Here is a 21,247-nt window from a genome sequence, read left to right on the forward strand (position 1 = left end):
CGACCGGCCCGGAAGTCCCGCCTCCTTCTGGACGCCCGCGATTGACGCCACCTGGAAGGGGCCCAATGAGGGTCCAGCGACTCTGGCGTGGGCGGGGTCTTGGAAGGCGTGGGCGGTGCCCAGCCTGGGCTGTCACAGCCGTTGCGGACGAGTCTCTGGTCTTCTCTTTTATCGTTTCTTTCCGGAGACACCAGCTCCCTTGGCGTATCAGTACTGTTTCCAAGTTATGGGTCGTTTGGTTGATTTCCTGTTCCATTAATTCCCCAGTTGCCAGTCCTGGCGTTTTAAAAATCGCCAGGTACCAGTTTTCTGCTGAAAGCACAAACCCTGACTACTTGAACCCTGGACTCTCATTTACTAGCTAAGCAGTCTTGGCTGGTTAATCACCTCCGTAAGCCTCGGTTTTCTCATTGGTAAAACGAGAGTTAATAAGAGTGCCTGCCTCACAGAATTGTGAAAACTGAAAGAATAAACAGAGCCAAACACACACCGCCATGGAGGTGTTTATTATTACTCAAATCTTTTATTACTTATTTTACCCTTCAGGCAGGGAACAACTGCATCTGCCACTGCTCTTCTCCAGAACTCATTAGCCCTTAAAAATGTTCCTGCTTTACTATAATGCGTTTTATGGATTCTTTTCCTTAGAGACATGAGTGGGTCGTAGTAAAATGTGTCTTGGTTCATGTAGAGGTTAGAGGCAAGGGGACCTCTTTTTGTGCTGATATATCTGTCTTAGCTGGAAATAAACCCTGGGATAGGAAAACAGCCTACTGAAATTCCCTGACTGGGGCAGGGAGCAAGGAAGAGGCGTGATGGTGATGATTCACCTCTCTTCGTTAGAAAGCAGCAAAGACCAAAGTCTTATATACCACGTTCATCATCTTATTCCAAATTCAAAGTGGCAGAAGCAGATTGAGACATGTTGCCTCAAGTTGAATCGGGAAATTGTGGCAAGTACCTACGAACATTAGTAACAAATCTTCATTCTTTGAGAGAGGATTTATTTTTTGAAAATAGAATTAAATCCTCCAGATCAAAACAGGCAATCAGTCTAGGCCAAAAGTGGGCAGGACTAGACTTTACTAATTGTCATGTATTTCTCAAGAACTAGCTCTGAAAGGCAATTTTAAAAGAGGAGTCCTAAAAATCCCTTGTGTAATGGGAGCACTACTTGAAAAAGTATGTTAACTTCCAAGGGCCTATATTGTAAAAGACTGTACTAGTTTGTACATATAAATTGAAGTGTGTTTCTTTAAAAATCGGTTGCATCACCTGCTAGTGATGTAAGCTGAGTATTAATTTGAACTATTTATCAGTGATGTGAATAGGTATTTTGCTCACTCAAATATTTATTGATATTTACTAAGATTTTATATGGCAGTCACTGTGATGGACCAAAGGTTTATCAAGTCTATCAAAGACCAAAACCAAATCAGTCAGTTTTTCTTTAGGGAGTTTACTGTCTAAAGGAGGGAATTTTTTTTTCTAGCTAAGTGCAGTGCAGGTTATTTTCCTGTGGTATTTGAGCCCTATACTCACCTAAAGTCTGCTCTGTGATAATGGTTGAGCTGGGAGTTTGCAAACTACATTTCCCAGCTTTCCTTGTCAGATGCCTTCTTGTGAGGTTCTACCGAGAACTCCGCACAGGCATAAAATCAGAAGGTGGAATGTGGGAAAGGTATTGTTCCTTATTTCTCGTACTCTCTGCTTCTGGTATCCAGGGGGAATGGCTGTGCCCTTTACAAAGTCTCAGAGCCAGTTGCAGCAGCCCTTTCTTAATGGTTCTGCTTTCCCTTTCCCTTTCCCTGCATATTTATGCAGCATCCACAGAAGTGAGTTTGCCTTGGGCTTTGATAATACCACCTCCACCTTCTACCAGCTCCAGGACTGGTAGCCACTTTCTGCAATTAGGAATTTCTGATTTAATCTCACCTTCTCCTTTTTGCTCTTCTAGCCTTCAACATTTCTTCATAGCAAATGCTGTCTCTTTAGCCTTCTTTACATGATTTCTGTTTCCCTGCCTGGAACCTGTACTGATAAAGATGCAAATGTATACTTTCTTATACTATTTACAAAGCCATTGGAATCCAGCAGAGGGTTGTTGCAGTTTTCACAGAGAAAGGAATATAACTCCGAAATCTGTCTCCCAACCAATGAATTTTAAAACACTACACCACATCAGCACACTTGTAGAACATGCCTATCATGACATTCATTCATCATGGCAACACGAGGGCCACTAGGGAGTGTATGTAGTAGGGAGAGGGGAGAGAAGAAATTTGGAAACTCTTTGAAAAAGCAGTTTCAGTTCTAGGCACTTATTTTAAGGAAGTGATAAGAGATCCACATAAAAATTAATGCAGCTCCTCTTAAGGTCCTTGAGAATGTCTCTTCCAAACCTATGTATCCAACTGCCTACTGTACATCTTATTAAAATGTCCTCACAATTTCAAGGTTAACATGGATATAACCTCAACTCATTAATCACCCACATCCTATCAAAGACAAATTTAATTCCACTCCTTCGGGGTTTTCTATTTCAGAAAATAAGATCAATATCCACCCATTTTCCTAAAGAAGAAGCACTCTGCCTCTCCTTCAGCTTCCTTATCTGCTCTGTGACTGTAGTTCTGCCTTTGACCTCAACCTTCACACACACACACACACACACACCATTCTTCATTTCTGCAAACACAACCTATGGATGATACATATCCTGATTCACATAGTAAGTGCCCTACCAGCTTCTGGTCTATCAAATTCTTCATAGAAATTTGTGGAAAATTGTGATTTTATCACTTCCAAATCTGCTCAAAAGTTTTACATGTTTCCTCAATGTCTGGGGTAGTGCTGTCCAATAGAACCTTCTAGAATAACAGAAATGTGCTCTCTGCACTAACCAGTACAGTAGCGACTAGCCATATGCACCCACTGAGCACTTGAAATGTGGCTTGGGTACCCAAGGAACTGAATTTTTATTTGGTTTTAATTAGTTAAATTTAAGTGGCTGTATTTGGTCAGCAGCTACCATGTTAGATGACCCAGGTCTAAAAATCTAAACCACTCAACATTGTATGCTGAGCAGTCCTCTGCCACCCTGCCCAGCCTCATTCTCTTCTCCTTTTTGCACCCAATTTTACAGGCAGATTAAAGTTTTGGTCTCCTTTGGTCTCCCAAACATACTTTCTTTCCTGTACTTTTTATGAATTTATACTAAAGCAAGAGGAAATTCTCCTAAATACAGAGAGAGGCTCTAAAATGACTTTAAAAATTACAACATTTGGTAAGCAGAACTTTTCAAGAAAGAACTAAAGAACTACAAATGAATGCTAGAATCTGTTGAAAACTTGCTTTCTCTCAGTGCCTTGTAAAGAACACTCAGCAGATGGTTATTGATAAACTCGTTGATTGAAGCTAAGTCTCTCTAACTTTTCTGAGCTTTGTTGGAGAGATTGGCTGTAAGTAGCTGTGTTGGAGAGGGACAGGAGACAGCCAGTTAGCATTCTACATCTTCTACATTATCCTTGAAAATTCACTTATAGCCGTTAGGTGCAGAAGGTTTCCTAGGATGTGCATTTTATTGTGTTCAACAGGACAACTGTTAAAACCTAGTCCAGCTGTGACACAAGAGAATATTTAACAAGCCTCATGTGTCAAATAAATAGACTACATAAGAAACAGGCATTAAGATGGCTTTTCTTATCACATATTAGTAGATTTTTTTAAAGAGTACTGTGATTAAAGCATTGGTTTCCTGTAATATAAAATAAGAAGAAAATTTCACAGGCTGTATGTCAGTATTAAATGAAAATATGTGGAGAATTGAATAAGTATGATCTACCTGGGGAATTTGCATAAAATATCCTTACTGTCTTTTCAAAATGACCAAATTGGGAGGAACATGAGAAAAGGCAAGGGAAAAAATAGAATAAAATAATGCAGGGCTAGTTTAAGTAATGTTAATACATTTAATTGAATAGATAAAGAAAAATATTTAAATGTTGGTGATGTAACGTTAGTTTGCTGTATTATTTGAGAAAACCTGTTCTGCTAGAGAGCACAAAACAGGATGGATGAATCCCATAGGTTGTGTTAAGTACAGATAACAGAGTGCAGAGTAAGCAAGTAGCTTGTGGGACACAGGCAGAATTTATAAGATATGCTAAGTATAGTTACTAAGTAACTCTGTAACCTGAAAGCTATAAAGCTAGACAGACTCAACGAAATATATGATGGAACAAACAAGAGTGTTATTTACAGATGGAAGGGGATAGAAAGATCAAATCACGATCATTCTACCCCTGGACTGACAACCCTGTCACCATTTCATCAGGCATCCTTGGTCATATTCTGGACTCAAATACGGTCTACCTAAGAATTGCTGATAGTATTTATAGCTGTCGGCAGGAATTGGCAAGCTACAGCAATGACCAGGCATATTTGTCACTGCTTCTCTTTACAGAGCAACTATGTATCATTGGCCCCCAGGTACCTTCTGTCTGTTGACCTTGCTCAATGTCAGTCTGTACCCCAGTTATTAATGGCGAAGGCTGATGTAGCAGAGAATGAGAAGGAAGGAGAGAGAGAGAAAACATGAAGATTGCATAATTTGGGATTTGTGTAGTATGGTGTTTCCTGTTAGCACCCTATCCTAAGTGTGTAATGTATCCTTTTTCCTCTTGCTTTAAAGGGATATGTGATTTGAGAATCTCCTTTTGATCTATGAGCCTGTCTGTCCCATGACTTCTGGGATAGCTTGGCTTGTAGTGTACTTGGAGGCCACCATTGCACCAAGGTAATAACCCATGACAACTTCTTCTAGAGAAACTTAAAAAAATAAGAACACAGGACTGTATAGTGTAAGCTGAAGTAATATGAGGAGGGTAAAGAAAGATTGTCACAAATTTGTAAGTTTTTCTTTAATGTTTATTATATTTTAAAGCATTTAAACTATCAAGAAGAGAGAAGAGTAAGAGGCTTTAAAAATACTTCTAGATAACTAGCAGAAAATGCATGTATAGTTCTACTTTACATGAATGTTTTTATTACTGCTATACAATTTCTGAAACATTCCCTGTAAATTAATTCCTATTTTAAAAACACTAAGAATTCAACTACTTTAAAGATCTATGAGATAAAAGATTTAGTTAAATGAAATATCCCTTTGGAATGAAAGTAATTTCCCCCTAATTTCTCTTTTATAATTTATTTTCTTTAACACGTCACTGTATTGCTATGTATTACAGAAAATGTTGATTTAGAAACTTGTCAAGGTCATACAAATGGCCAACAGACACATGGAAAAATGCTCAATATCACTAATTATCAGAGAAATGCAAATCAAAACTATAATTTGTTATCACCTCACACCATTCAGAATGGCCATTATTAAAAAGTCCACAAATGATAAATGCTGGAGAGGCTGTGGAGGAAAGGAAACACTCTGACACTGTTAGTGGGAATGTAGTTTGGTGCAGCCATTATGGAAAACAGTATGGAGATTCCTTAAAAAACTAAAAATACGCTTACCATATGATCCAACAATCCCACTTCTGGGTATATATCTGGAGGGAACTCTAATTTGAAAAGATACATGCACCCCATTGTTCATAGCAGCACTATATACAATAGCCAAGACATGGAAACAACCTAAATGTCCATTGGCAGATGACTGGATAAAGAAGCTATGGTATGTTTATACAATGGAATACTACTCAGCCATTAAAAAAATTCAATTTGCAGGAACATGGATGGATCTGGAGATCATCACTCTAAGTGAAGTAAGCCAGAAAGAGAAAGAAAAATTCCTCATGATATCATGCCTGTGTGGAATCTAAAAAAAAGAAGAAAAGAAAAAAGATGGTAATGAACTTATCTACAAAACAGACACAAACTCAGACACAGTAAACAAAGTTATGGTTACCAGGGGGAAAGTGGGTGGGAAGGGATAAATTGGGAATTCAAGATGTGCAAATATTAACTACTATATATAAAATAGATTAAAAAACCAAATTTCTTCTGTATAGCACAGGGAACTATATTCAATATCTTGTAACCTATAATGAAAAAGACTATGAAAATTATATGTATGACTGAAACATTATGCTGTTCATCAGAAATTGACACATTGTAACTGACTATACTTGAATTAAAAAAAAAAACAACTTGTCAGGTAAGTGAAATGCCTATAACAGCATGTAGGGTTTTCTCTAAGAAAACCACCATACTTACATAAGAAGTGAAATTGTTTATGAGGCAAATACTTCCTGGAGCTTACTCTGTGGTTTTATTAAAAGAGTAGGAAGTTTTGTGGTGTTCCTCATTGAAACTAATAGCCTCAATATTTTATACTGTTTTTTAATTTGTTTGTTTTTATAGCTTAATTCTTACTTTGAAGTTGAGTATTCTCTCCCTCCAAAATTTGAAATGTTAAAAACAACTAGAAGAAAGTGCATTCTGTGATGAATCAAAATAAAACCTATATTCAAAGGGAGATTGATAATATAATAGCATTAAGTGCTGCTTATTTTTTAATGATCTGTTTGGGATTTTAAATATTTATATCATTTTGTAACATATACACAAAACCAGTAGAAACAAAGTACTATTATAAAGAAATCCACTATTCTAGATATTTGGACCGTAAAAATACTAAAAATTATTTTTGTAACTTTATACCAAACTACCATAATGATGGATTTAGTTGTATACATTCTTTAAAACATGTGACATATTATTGTACCCAATGCAAATATTGCAATGTTTAGAATATTTAGAATTAAATTTCTAAATTCCAAAAAATTAAGTTTCAAATGAATATGAAAAGACAATCCTTGTATATATGCTCAAAAATAAAGATATTGAAACCAAATCATAGTTAACATGGTAAATCTGTTTCAGATTATAAATCAGTGCATCCAAGAGAAATCATTGGAGTTGCCTTACTTTCTCCATTCCTGGTATTCTCCGGGCATTTGTGTCAAATAACTTAGGAATGTGCAGAATTAGTATTCACTGGCTACTCACTGGTTGTTCAGAATTTCCTCTGATTTGAATCATCTCTGCATTTTTTTCCTCCCATCCATTTTTAGGTCAGATGTACAATAAATCAAAGCATGTTGATCCTAGTGAAATTTAACAGAGAAAAACAGCTTTGGCTACAGAAACTTGAAAAGCTTTACCGAAGGGGAAAAAATTGGACATTTTCTCATCCTGGAGAGAAACTAGATTCTAACTTAAATTTCCAACTGTAATAGTTTTGCTATTTCTCTAAAGGCTGAACCTTGCATATAGTAAGACTTACCTTAAGCCAAAATACATAGTTTCATATTTGTAGCACAGTAATACTGCTATGTAAGTTAACTAATTCAGGAAAACTGGAAATCATATTACAAAGAAGCAACTCTCACATCTATATCCAAGTCTAGGCTGCTAGTTGCTGAAAACAGATACTATATTCATACTAGGGTCGGGGAACACATGATTCTGTATATATGTATATATACACATGCACATATGCATATATAGCAATAGTAAAATTTGGAAAATTTTTGCTGAGTATATAGGAAGAAGACTTTTGTATTTAAAATATTGAATAAGGACTTGTAGTATACATTCATAAAGCAAATTAATTATTTTCTTCCACTGCCCTTTCTTTGAGGCTGGTTCTCTCCCTGTGGCTGGATACAAACTTAAGCAGTCTTCATGCTTTTTCTGGTTATTTTTATTTATTAGAAACAGTTATTTGATTGTTTAAGCTCCAGTCTTGGTTTAACAATCAAAATATGAGGTCAAAATTTAATTCCAGCCTTCAAGTTAAGGAATATCTCCTTACGTGGTCTCCAGGCCACTTGCAGGCCTGAAGCTAACACTTCCGGAGGTAGAGAAAGGAGGACACAGTCTGCTGCTTCTCTCTTTCCATTGGGGATGCTCCAGCTCCATCTCCTTCAGGCCTACGGACCCTCCCAAGGCTCAAGTGTGGGGGCTGGGGGGATTTAATGGAAGCCACTTACAGGAAAAGTTCTTACTAAATTGGTACTGTCTTCATGACCTAGCACTGACACATTTTGGACTTGGCAGATATTTAAAACTGACTCTTTCTGGTGAGCATTTTCATGGGTTCTTCCAAAACCCACTGTGCTCTCCCTGTGGGTTCCCATGACAAGAGCTGATGTGTTTCTGTTCCTGTTGGTCCTTGGCTTTATTTATTTATGTGGCTTACTTCTTCAGAGGACTATTCACCCCTCTTGGCCATACTTTTGGACATAAACTAAAAAGACCCCACTCTGGCTTTCTTAAGTGAGTGGCCCACATTTGGTTCATGGAAAATCTCATTGTTTGCCCCAAAAGACTCTGGGAGCAGTGATTTACTGCTGGAACTCAGGAAAACCAGATATCCTATTACTAAGTGGTCACTTTACCCCTTTTGTGTCTGCTTTCTGAGCAACTAGCCAGCCATTCCAAATGGGAAGTAAACTCTCCCACGTCTCCCAGAACTTAAGTTCTCCCAGTGGTCTCCTTAAAGCCTCCTTTCTTGATTTAGGTAAAGGGGGACTAGCCTCTACCTCTCTTCCCTGAGGGGAAGGGTGATATTGCATCACAACAACAGTAAACTCTGAAAACTCTCTCCTTCAATCTGTAACTCCTCATCATTTGAGAACTTTGAAGTGGGTTAAGTAATTCAGAGCCTTACAACCAATTATCCTCTACTTCTTGTATAAGCCCTACAGGGTGGTTGTCATCTTCACTTGGGAATGTTGTATTTACTCTCTTGAGGTCCTAGCCAAAACTCCCACAGGTACTGTTGTACACTTCAATGAGAAATATATAAGTATATATACACACCCTGTAAAATAGTTCAATTTTTAAATTAAACTTTTATTTTGAGATAACTGTAGATTCTCATGCAGTTGTAAGAAATAATAGAGATTGCATGTACCATTTACCTGTTTCTCCCAGTGGTAACAATTTGCAAAACTGTAATTCAGTATCACAACCAGGATATTGACATTGATAGAACACTTCTATCTCCACAAGGATCCTTCATGTAGCCCTTTAATAGCCACACCCACTTCCCTCACACTCCCACCTCCTCCCTTAACCCTTGGAAACCACTAACCGGTTTTCCATTTCCATTATTTTGTCATTTCAAGAATATTATACAAATGGAATAATACAGTATGTAACCTTTGGGGATAACTTTTTTACACTTAGCATGATTCTCTGGAAAATCAGCCAGATTGTTGCCTGTATCAATAGTTTATTCCTTTTTTATTGTTAAGCAGTATTGCATGATATGGATATACCGTGATTTGCTTAACCATTTATGTCCAATGACAAGTCTGATGATATGACCAATGAAGGACATATAGTTTTTTTTCCAGTTTTTGCTATTATTAATAAAGCTACTGTAAACATTCCTGTGCAGATTTTTGTGAATATAAGTCTTCATTTCTTTGGGATAAATGCCTGGGGTGCAATTACTGTGTCATATGGTAATTGCATGTTTAGTTTTTTTTTTTTAAACTGTTTTCCAGAGCATTTGTATCATTTTATACTCCCACCAGGAATGTATAAGTGGTCTGGTTTCTCCACATCCTTGCTGGCATTTGATAGTGTTATTATTTATTATTTTACCTATTCTGATATTTTATTTACATACACACACATAGTGTGGCTTACATACCAATATGATGAGAAAAAACACTGCAGACATATTTCTTATTTTGAAGTGAAAAAACTTTCTAATACTAAAACTATCTCATTGTGGTTTTAATTTGCATTTCCCTAATGAGTAATGATGTTGAATGTAATTTCATGTTTATTTGCCATCTACATATCTCTTTTTGGTCTCTTCATGTCTCTTTCCCATGTATTAACTGCACTATTTGCTTTTTACTGTTGAGTTTTGAGAGTTCTTTATATAGTCTAGATATTAGTCCTTTGTTAGTATGTGGTTTTCAAATATTTTATTTCAATTGGTAGCTTGTCTTTTTGTCCTTTTAGAAGAGTCTTTCACTGAGTGAAAGTTTTAATTTTGATGAAGTCTGAGTTTTATTTTTATGGATCGTACTTTTGGTGTAAAGTAATAGTTAACATTTTTGTCTGTGTGGAAATAAATACATCATCTTTTTCCCTCACTTCCCATGTCGAAATCATTGGCAGTTCCTGTAAGAAACAACTCTACAATAATAATCTAAATATATCTACTTTTCCCTGTTTTTACAGCTACCTCTTTTCTGTTTGTCTTTCAGACACAAGTGCCTTTTTACTCTTGGCCCCAGCATCTGCAGGTCCCTCCTCCAGTGCTGGTAGCTTTTCCTTAATAGGTCTCTCCACAGTCAACTGTTCTAAGGTGACTTCACTGATGACCCTATTCAAAGAAGCTTATGTTTCTTCTATCACTTTCTGTTATTACTCTTTTTCATAATTATTTTATTTTGCACTTGACTAGCTGAAGTTATTTACTTCACTTGCCCCCACTCAAAGGTAATCTATCAGGGCAGTGGCCTTGACTGTCATATTCATCACATCTCAAACACCCAGCACATAGGGATCACTCAATTAATATTTATTAAATGTTTAATATTTCTATTTTCTGCTCAACAAGCAAATTGCCTTTTGAATATTCAACTCCTGCTAGTGGATGCAGTATGTCCTCAAAAAGGACTATTTATAATATTGCTATTGAATTAGAAAAACAAAGAAAAGTGAGTTCTAGTTTCTGATAAATTCAACTCATGTTACCACTAAGTCATGTTTTTTATTCCTGGTGCATGAAGCACACAAACGATGTAGGACAAAATATATCTCAAACATATCTTGATTCTAACTGTAAGAGAGGATACCATTATTGTGTTTCCAAGTTCCAGAAACCGTGGAAATTTTTATCCTTTGACTTCACCAGTAATTCTATGATTTAACATAAGCAAGTCTGAACAGATCTTTACTGCTTAGTGTCTTGTTCTGTTAAAAGAATATAAAGCAAGCTTACCTCATCAAGATGCTATGTAAAAGTTTCTATTTATTCCAAGTACTGTAGGATTTTTGTGTCTATATTTGTGTGGAACGGCACATTTATTACATGGTGGTATCAAAAGACTTTGTGCCACAAAGGATGCAACATTCTTAGAGATACTAGGGGATTATATTACATATGTTCGATTAATTTGGGGGATTGTGTTGCAGATAAATCTAAAGATAAAATTGGAATTTAGCTAGACTGAAAAATTGTCTTAGATTATTTTAAATTGTGTTTTTAGAATACAACTCAGATATCTCAGGATAGCCTCAGTGAACTATACCTTATAAACTTAAAAGTTTATAAAGTTTATGTGTGTGTGTATATTAGAACATTGAAGACATTCCTTATTTTGAAATGAAAAAAACTTTTTGATATTATTAGTATTCATTTACTTGAGATCCCGTGGAACTCAACACAATAATAAAACACAAGAATAGGGAAAAAAAATCATCAACTTATCCAAGATATAACTCGGATTCTTAAATAATTCTAAAAGAAAATGAAATTTGAAATATACTATATAGTTTCATAAGATACATTGTGTATAGAGTTTTTAAAAGAATTTTAAAATGTCAAAACAGTCTTACAGTTACCTTAATATAACTAGGAGTATTTTAATAGAATTCAGTAAAATAAAAAATATAATTTAATTTATAAAATTAGAATTTTTATTTATAAATATAAAGTAGGCTTTTGAAATTCTGGAGCCATGAAAATGAACTAGCTTTATGACTTGGATAAAATCACCTAACCATTTTGTGTCCCAGGTTCCTCAACTGCAATTCAAAGGGCATGAAATAATTCAGTGGTTCTCAGACATTTTAGTCAAGGACCCCTTTATCCTCTTAAAAACTGGGAACCTCAAAGAGCTCAATTTATGTTCGTGAGGATTATATCAATCATTATTTACAAGGTTAGAAATTAAAACCGAGAAAAACTTAAGAAATTCATTCATTTAAAAATAACTATCCCACTATACGTTAGCATAAACAATATGTTTTATGAAAATAACTGTATTTTCCAAAACAAAAGATTCTTTTGAAAAGATTGGCATTGTTTTACATTTTTAAAAAATCTGTTTAATGTTTGGCTTAATAAAGAATGGCCAGATTCTCATATTTTTTCCTGCATTCACTTCGCTGTGTTATGTTGTTTTGGTTGAGGTATATGAAGAAAATCTGGTCTCGTGCAGATATCTGGAAAGGAATGTAAGCCTTTAAAACTTCAATATTCTTTTCAGATAATTATGGATATTCTTCTTCATACTACATGGAAACTTGACATGTGGTAATTTTTTAAAGCCTAGTTGCTATGTGAAATCTGAAATCATAGCAATGAATTTTTCATATCAAGAAGTTTGCCTTTTGTTAAAGTTTCATACCTTTTTGGGGAGTGGCTTGACAAAACTAATAAATGTTATGCCACCCTTTAGTATACCACTGAAGAATGATGTGATAAGAGTTTTTTTCCTTTATCTTTATTTGACTACTTTTCATTAATGAATATTCTTTCATTGTCTTGAAAATATTTATTTTTGGTGAATTTTCTCAAGGCTAGATGATAGATAGTTAAATAGATATCATAGATTTCATAGTAAATAGATATCTTAGTAAAACGACGAACACTGAATATCATTAAGTTAGTTAGAAATTCTGTGAGTCTCTTCAAACTGAAAGATAGAAGTAGATTGGTGGGGGAGGGGAGAAGGTAGAACATTATTATTAATATATTATTCTCAGGGTTATATTTTCAGATGCCTATGGACCTATATTGAATATCCTAGTGTGAACATCTCTGATGGGCAGGACAAAGAGGAAAGAATAAGAAGACATTGCCTAGATTTATAATAATAGTAGAAAATGAAACTTGTGTATTTGAAAGCCGTATGACTCATGGATAATTAGTATGTTTGCCTTGATTGGGCAGAGGAATAAGTAATGTTGCTAGCAAAAGAATGCATGTGTTTTAAAACAGATTCTGGGAGGATTTGAATGGCTGTATGTAGAAGACAGATGGATAGCTGATTAGCATAAAGTATTGCTTTAAATATATTCCTCCATCAAAAGTGTTAGAAGTCGATCTGAAATTTGCCTCCAGCAGTCAGTCTGGGAAAGGAGAGGAAATGTGAAAATGTGATTATTTAATATTCAAAGAGGATTGCTCTGCAAATCTGGAAAATACAAAGATTCTCTATCAAAAGTTTGCCTTTTGTTAAATTTCATGTAATCTGTGAGGCAGTGGTTTAAAAAGCATCAGTTTGTTCTGATAGCATTATCTCATTGTACATACTCACTGATTAAACCTTTTATTCACCAATAAAATGTTCCCTATCATTAATTTTCATCAGAACAATATACTACAAATGGTAGCTTGTAGATTCTGCTCTGTCATGCTTAACATATTGCATTATTCAATCGCTTTGGTATTCTCAGTATTAATCTTAGACTCTTAAATAATATCTTCTGGGTATTATGTCATTTCTATCCATATTGTACTTAATAAATCATAGCAATTTGAACTAGATAATTAAATGAAGGTTGAATACTATGGACTAGAATATTCAAAGGGCACTACTTTTTGTTGACCAACCTTATTTAGAAGGTTTCATGGATGTTTTTCTTGGTTAAAAATAAATGTTCAATATAACCACTTTTTCCTATGACTCACATTTTAGAAGTAATAAGATTTTCATTATTAATATATTGAATAATATTCTTTAAATCATAGTTAAATATCTCTACTAAAATGTGTTGGAACTTGTCAAAAATGTTCCTAATACAGTTTTTTAATTATATATATATAATTTTTTCAGAATTTTGTGACTTTTTATTCAATATTTCATGTTCTTTTCTAACTTATGGAAAAGTGAGTCAGTATACAAATGTTCTGAGCATATTAATGTTTTTCAATTGTTTTTCACGCCCTGGCAATAAATGTGTTTGGCCCTGTGCACTTTATTTTTTCCCAAGACATCTTATTAACCCCTTCCGGATACTGGAGTTTTTTTGTTGTTTTTTGTTTTTTCAGTAAGAGTAGGCCTACCTTACTGCCTTAAAGTGTATTATTAGGAACAATATATATCAACTTTGAAGACTCTAAACTGGTAGTGGTAACCTATCCTTGAGCTGGATCAATAGAAATGTTTTTCCTTTTTTTACATTTTATTTGTCTTCTGTCTCTGGTCAATACCTTTTAATACATCTGTGACATGAAGTAAATTGATCTGTAACATGTTTCTCAATTTATGTAGCTGATTTCATACATTTTAAACACTGTAATCAATCTTTCTAGTAGTTGCAATTTTTCCCTACTCAGGGAAAATGTTGGTGGAAAGTTATAGCCATATAAATATGGCTTTTATACCCTTCTAGCATTAATTTTATGTGCAACATTTAATTTTTTTCTAATATGCTTAAGAAAATGTAGAGGATTAGAAATTAATAAAAACTGATTAATTTAATTTTACTTTACAGTAAATTTAAGTCATTAAATTGTTTTGTATTTTTGATGATTTATTCTTTTTATGTTAATGTTACAGTTTTTCTAAATTTTCTATATTACGTTCACAGTGAAAAATCAGACTTTATTTTATTTTGCTATATGATATGTAAAATATAAGGTCCTAAACAACTGGAAGGAAATGTGCAAAATATAACCTCAATTATCTTGGAGTGGTGAGACTTAAGAATTTTAAGAACAGATAAACAAGATTATACTGTATAGCACAGGGAAATATACACAAAATGTTATGGTAGCTCACAGAGAAAAAAATGTGACAATGAGTGTATGTATGTCCATGTATGACTGAAAAATTGTGCTGAATGCTGGAATTTGACACAACATTGTAAAATGATTATAAATCAATAAAAAATGTTTAAAAAAATAAGAAAAAAAGAATTTTAAGAACATATAACTATTCTGGATAAATAAGGGGGAAATGTCTTTTAAATTTAATTTTATATATGCAAGTCTTATGTCGAAATAATCAGAGAAAGTATCCTGAACTGTTTTATTTTACTTAGTGGTGTAGAAATATACAGAAGGAAATCAGATGAAGATTACACTTGTGGAATTGAGATAAAGAAACGAAAATACTCTAAAATTCTTTCCTACTTTATCTGGTGAATATTGCAGTTAATTACTTTATATCTTTTCAGTGATTATTTTGCTGAAGACACAGATCTCACTTCTGAGAGTAGGTAAATAAACATAGTCAAAGACCAAAGGTATTTTTGCGTTAATGTGGCTTATTCCAATGCTTCAGGAATTAGCTTGTTTAAAAGTAATTTATCAAGTACATGAGAAATCATAACTTCAGTATGGCATTTCAGAAGTTCTACCTAAATATTTTAGTTAGGTATTTCTTTTTATAAGAAATATACCTCTTCAGTTTTGATCATTTTGACCCCAATGTTTTGGCCCTGAGGAAATATTAAATACAATTATTATAATTGGAGTACACAACTTGTGAACCAACTTAGACAATTTTCCAACCAGTCAGTACTTTCAACATTACACTACAAGCCAGTTAGTTCCTCCATCAATTTTCTATGTAACTTAGTTAACATTTCCAGTTTTCTCATTTTTAGTTTCACTTTCACTGAAGTTACTCTCACATTTTATAATCAATATTTTTAATTCATCTAAATTGATTTTTTTCCTAAATAAAATGAACCATAATTTTACTGTGAACTTTCCTTTTGTAACTGTTACAGCCATGCCATTTTTTTCTAGCCTAAATTTTACTTGATTTTTCTATATAAATGATTATTTTTGAAAAGATTATCTTGGAAAGAGTCACTCAATGCCTCTTCTCATAAGACATGAAGAAATATAAGAGACCCATGGAGAACTGTCTTCCAACAATAAGGCAAGAGGCCGAGAGGCTGCAGCTGTTCTGGTAAATTGACTGCTAAACTTTGGAATTAAGGGTGGCATCAATTCTTCCTTTTTTTTTTTTTTTTTTCTTGTCTATTTCTGTTTCCCAGAGGGGAGGGTATAGCTTAGTGGTAGAGCACATACTTAGCATGCATGAGGTCCAGGGTTTAATACTCAATACCTCCATTAAAAAAATAAATAAAAACCTAATTACCTCTCCCCTCAAATTATAAAAAACAAAAAAACAAAAAAAAACCCTCTTTCCTTCTGTGTGTCCCTTCACTACTGTTTCTTGCATCTAGCATAATGCCCCAGCACCTAATACACTGCCTGGCATAGAGAAAGCCCTTATTTTTTTGAAAGACTAAACGAAGGAATTCAGTTTCCTTTCGCTGCAGCAGCAAATTACCACAAACCCAGCAGCATAAAACAACACAGATGTATTATCTTACATTTCTGTTTCAGAAGCCCAGCATGGGTCTCACGGGGCTAAAATCCTGGTGTTAATAATGCTGAGTTCCTTTCTGGGGGCTGTAGGAGAGAATCTATCTTCTTGGCTTTTCTAGCTGCTTGAGGTCACCAGCATTGTTTGGTTCACGGCTCCCTTTTCTCCATCTTCAAAGCCAGCAACATAGCATCTCTCTGATCCCGCTTTCCTTGTCACGTCTCTTTCTCACTCTCTCCTTTTTTGGCTGACTTCCACTTTTAAGGACCCTTGTGCTTACATTGGGCCCACATGGATAATCCAGGGTAATTAATGTCAGCTGATTAGCATCCTTAATTCTATATGCAGCCTTCATTCCCAGTTCCCATGTAACATAAGATGGCAGCAGGTTCCAGGGATTAAGATGTGGACATTTTGGGGGGGGGGGGTCCATGTTATGCCTAAATCTTGCAGAACAATGCCTATTTTGGCCAGTCAGATCTAGCTAGGGGGCAAGGTAGCAGCAGAGAAATTTAACTGAAGAAACCACTTAGAAGGATGTTATAAACAGGGCAAGCTTGCTGTCTTTTGCTTATCTAGTGAACCCAGTCATTGCACTGTGATTTTAAAAATACCACTAAACTAAATGATGCATAAATATATTAAAATGATTATCCCTTGTGTTAGGATTATGGATTACTTAAGTGTTTTTTTTTAATGTTTTCTTATATTTACAAAGTTCTCCACAATAAGTGAGTTTTGCGTTTATAATGAAAATAATTTTTCTGAATTGCCAATCTCCACAGACTGCGAAAGTTACAAACACACAGAAAAGAAATAAGTGAAATCGCACATATAAAATTGCTATAAATGACAAAGGCTAAATACACATAATGACCACAAACTCAACATAAGTTTGCCAATAAACATATTAAGAACACTGTGGATCACATTTCAAAATATGGTAAGATTATCAAGTCATCCTGCTCTTACACTTGGCACAAGTTATTCATAGCATCCTACTTCTTTTCTGAATTTCTAGTAAATGTACCATGTAGAGGCATTAAAATGACTTAAAAAATTAGATGGAGTAAGTAAGAATTATTTCTTCTGATAAAGAAATTGGTGAACAATGGGTTAAAACATGGTCAGAGGACAAGAATAAACTTGGCAAGCACTGGGCTTCCTAGTGCTTGTCTCTGTCTTAGGTTGAGTTGTGAAGGGATCAAGAAGTAACCAGGTTCGGCTTCTAAAGATGCTCCCAGCTAGACTCTGGCTGCAGGTTATGGTTACTGAAAGCCCGCACATGCAAGTTTTGAGCCATTCCAGATGAAGCAAGGAATGTACCCCACTGGCTGATGAGACTCGGGTTTTGATGATTGATCCAGTACTTGGAGTGCCAGGGATAGGTGCCTGGAACATGGAAAACTGGTTTTATGCCTCAGTTTCCCTGTTCAGCACTCCTTCCCCGGACTAAGACTAGAGTTCTACCCAGAACCTCAGCCTGTCCCAGATGGACTGGATCACCAATGCTATGCCAGCACCAACCCTAGAGCACTGATTCAAATCTGTCCAGGACAGCTGAAGTCACGCCGTGGAGGGTATAATTTTCCAGAACCACTATGCTTTTCTTAAATATGGCTATAAGTTTTTTTCATTTTCAAAGTCATATAATTACATGACAGAACCTTAGAAAATTTAGAAAATAAGGACAAATTCAATACACAATACCCCAACCCCAACACAATCTTCTCATGGAGTTTGGTATAATTATTCCTAGAAAGTTTTGTATGGGTAGTCATTTTTATAAGCAGGTAGAGCAAAGTTCCCAGCTTGAGAATAAACTGCTTACCACAGAACTCAGATACACCTAGCATGTCCCTAGGTCCTGCTGAGACCTGCCAGGAGACAGAATTGGGAGGAGGACTCTCAGATGGGATTCCTTCCAGCCTCATTGACCCATAGATGAGTTCTAGGGAGAGGGGACAGCAACTAAATATCAAAAACCCTTCTCACCAACCAACCAACCAACCAACCAACCAACAAATGGAAGCCAGATCTCGTTACTGTTTGAGGCCCAGGTGTTACTTTATCACTAAAGTGAGAGAAGAGTGATTCTCACAGCTTCAGCAGTGAATGCAGTGGAACTTCTACATTAAGGGCTTGGGGACAGCTTCCTAGGACACTAATATGGGGGAGGAGGAAGAGAAGAAGCAAGATCTGATAAATGAGATGACTGAGTTCTTGAGCACACAGGTGATAACTTCTGAGAATGTGCAGAGATGGGCCTTTTGAAGAAGGACAGCCGGCCTCACAGTTGAAGATAGAGGAGAGGACTGTTACTGCGAACTTGTTATTCTGCCTCCAGACTGGAATGGCTTGAAGGAACTCGGGTCCATTTTGGAGGCTTTGGAGGAAAATGATATGCCAGTGCATTGTGCATGTGCTCCAACGACTGCTTTGTCCCCTAGAATTCATGGATATATTTGAGACAATGGTGCAGACGTGATTAGAAGTCTGCCCTGTAGGCTCCTGGAAGGCTGGGACTGTGCCTACCTCATTTTCTATCCCAGCCCTTTGCACAGTGCTGCACACAGGAAGTGCTCAGTAAACATGTGCTCAGTAAATGCCAAATAAATGCCAAATGAGGCCTGGTGCATTTAGTTACATGTGGAACACTCAGAGGTTATCACTGATTTGGGGAAACCAGTGAATGCTCTGTGACGAGGCTAAATCTAAAGAGATCCAGTGGACTGCTTTAAGCTCCTCAGAGGGTGGGAACTGATCTAATGGCCACAAATCACTTGTGTCCTTGGTGCAGATAATCTGCACAACTGTGATGGAATACCGTGGCTGGACGTGGTGGTTTTGCTCTGAGAACATTAAAAGAAGACTCTTTGTACAGTTAGAAACCTGAGAACCAGGTGCTGATGACCCAAGCAGGATGTCCACTGCCAGGAGGGAGGGTTTGTGGGATGAATGCTCCCTGATATGTCTGCCACCGCCGCTGTGTCTGTGTCCCTGGGGTGAGCTGCGGCCACCCCTTGCCTCCCCGGGAGACCGTCCAAGACCAGCAGATGATCTTGAGCTTCATGAGGTTAAGAAACTGACTTGAAAGCAGAAGAAACAGAAATGACCACCACATAAGACTACTTCATGCAGATTCTATGACTGAGGTTGTATGAGTCAGAGAAGTAAATTTAAACTCAAAATTTTAGCAGCTTAACGTAACAAAAATACTTAACTTCTAGGGAGTGCAAATTCATACACACTGTCTCAAGGGTAATTTGGTAATGTCATAATAATTCACCATGTGCCAGTCATTAAATGAATTTTCTCATTTGCTTTTCTCAATAGTCCTACATAGTCCCGCATCATGTACTAATATTAACTCCATCATGCAGATGGGGAACTGTGAGATGAAGTAAGTCATCCAAGAATGGACAGCCAGTGAGTAGCAGAGTGAGGCTTTACATGCAGGCAGCCAAGCTTTGGAAGCCAAGTTTTCAGTCCCTACACTGATCCATCTCTTTCTGTAGTGAGAGGTAAGGGCCCTCTGAATCCCTCTTCTGTGTTTTAGGAATTTGTTATAAGCACAAATAAGTATGTTTCTGAAAAGATTGGTGTTGCAACCCGGACTATAGTGGTGAAAGACTGTAAGCATCTAAAGTGAGGCAGCAGCGGGTGTGGGGGGAGGGTACAGCTCAGTGGTAGAGCACATGGTTAGCATGCACGAGGTTCTGGGTTCAATCCTCAGTACCTCCATTAAAACAAACAAACAAACAAGCAAACCTAATTATCTCCCTCTCCAAAAAAAATTTTAAAAGAAAAGAAAAAGAAAGTGAGCAGCAAATCTTAGATATTAAGCCTCTGCAGGTCCTACAGTCAGTAGATCTGATCACCTACCATGGGACTTTGTGCAAGTCACTGACCTGTTCCAAACCTCTTCTGTATTGGAACAGTAATGTGCCAACCTCACAGGAAATTAAAATAGGAAAATACTGCTTTCTGGATGGCTAAACTAAAGATGTGACTGCCTGCATTAAAATTAAAGTCCTTTAGAAAAATCTCCAAACTTATGATAATATAATTATATAAATAAAGCAGTGTTTTGCTACGAACATGATCAGTTCAATCTTCAGTGAATTATAGTTTGAGAAACCTAGAGGGAAATTGTAAAGAGTTAAATTTCTAAATCTGCAGCAGCTCTGATGAAACGATGGCTGTCCAGCCTGCCTCCCTCTGCTGTCTATCTGCATTTTTACATAAAGCAACAGTCTACGAAGGCAGAGGTTCTACAGGGTGTGTGGTGTGTGTCCACTAATACAAGGTCTACTGTTGTTTGACTTTAGTTCAAAGACGGAAGGTTACTTTTTTGGTTTCGATTCTAGAAATCATCCTATCTGGTTCTACACCACTTTGACATCCAGGTAATTGTTCATGTTCCACCACAAGGGTCGTAAAAGGAAGTAAACAGCCTTGAGGCAGTGATGTTTCAGACCAAGGGCAGCTTTGAATCTCACCTCTCTCACACTGGCCCACCAAGTGAAATACTGAGTTCTCTGTGTACTGGTAAAACAAAATGAAGGACACTTCTTTAAACCTTTTATCTTTACTGGAACTAATTTTTACTATTATGTTGTCTTTCTTTTCAATTTAGAAAGGTAATAAGAGAAAGAATTATAGGGGGAACTATGTTTCTGTTTCAATGTTTTGAACAGAGTAATCTGTTGAGTCTGACATTTTTTTAGAAACCTTGCACATGATTTTTAAATAAAGTTTGCTGCTTCTTAAGGCTCATTTAAAGAAACTTCAAAATACAAAGAAATGTATGAAAATTATCTTGTGATTTCTACAATTCAGTGGGACTTATTTAAGATTAAAGTGCCAGTAATAATTTTTGCTGCCCAGCGGAAACA

The 21,247-nt window shown here is 36.0% G+C and overlaps 1 long non-coding RNA gene across 1 annotated transcript in view; it reads right to left on the reverse strand.

Moving 5' to 3' along the window:
• Nucleotides 1–5,501: 5,501 nt before the first annotated feature.
• The window catches only part of LOC135319010 (uncharacterized), a 51,240-nt gene continuing 35,494 nt past the window's right edge, over nucleotides 5,502–21,247 (reverse strand). Inside the window, exons 2-3 of the long non-coding RNA XR_010377572.1 lie at nucleotides 7,030–7,127; nucleotides 5,502–5,836 (exon numbers count right to left, since the gene is read on the reverse strand). This is a non-coding gene — a long non-coding RNA (uncharacterized LOC135319010). The remainder of the gene's footprint in view (nucleotides 5,837–7,029; nucleotides 7,128–21,247) is intronic.

The sequence above is a fragment of the Camelus dromedarius genome, chromosome 1 (assembly GCF_036321535.1).
Source record: "Camelus dromedarius isolate mCamDro1 chromosome 1, mCamDro1.pat, whole genome shotgun sequence".
NCBI lineage: Eukaryota > Metazoa > Chordata > Mammalia > Artiodactyla > Camelidae > Camelus > Camelus dromedarius.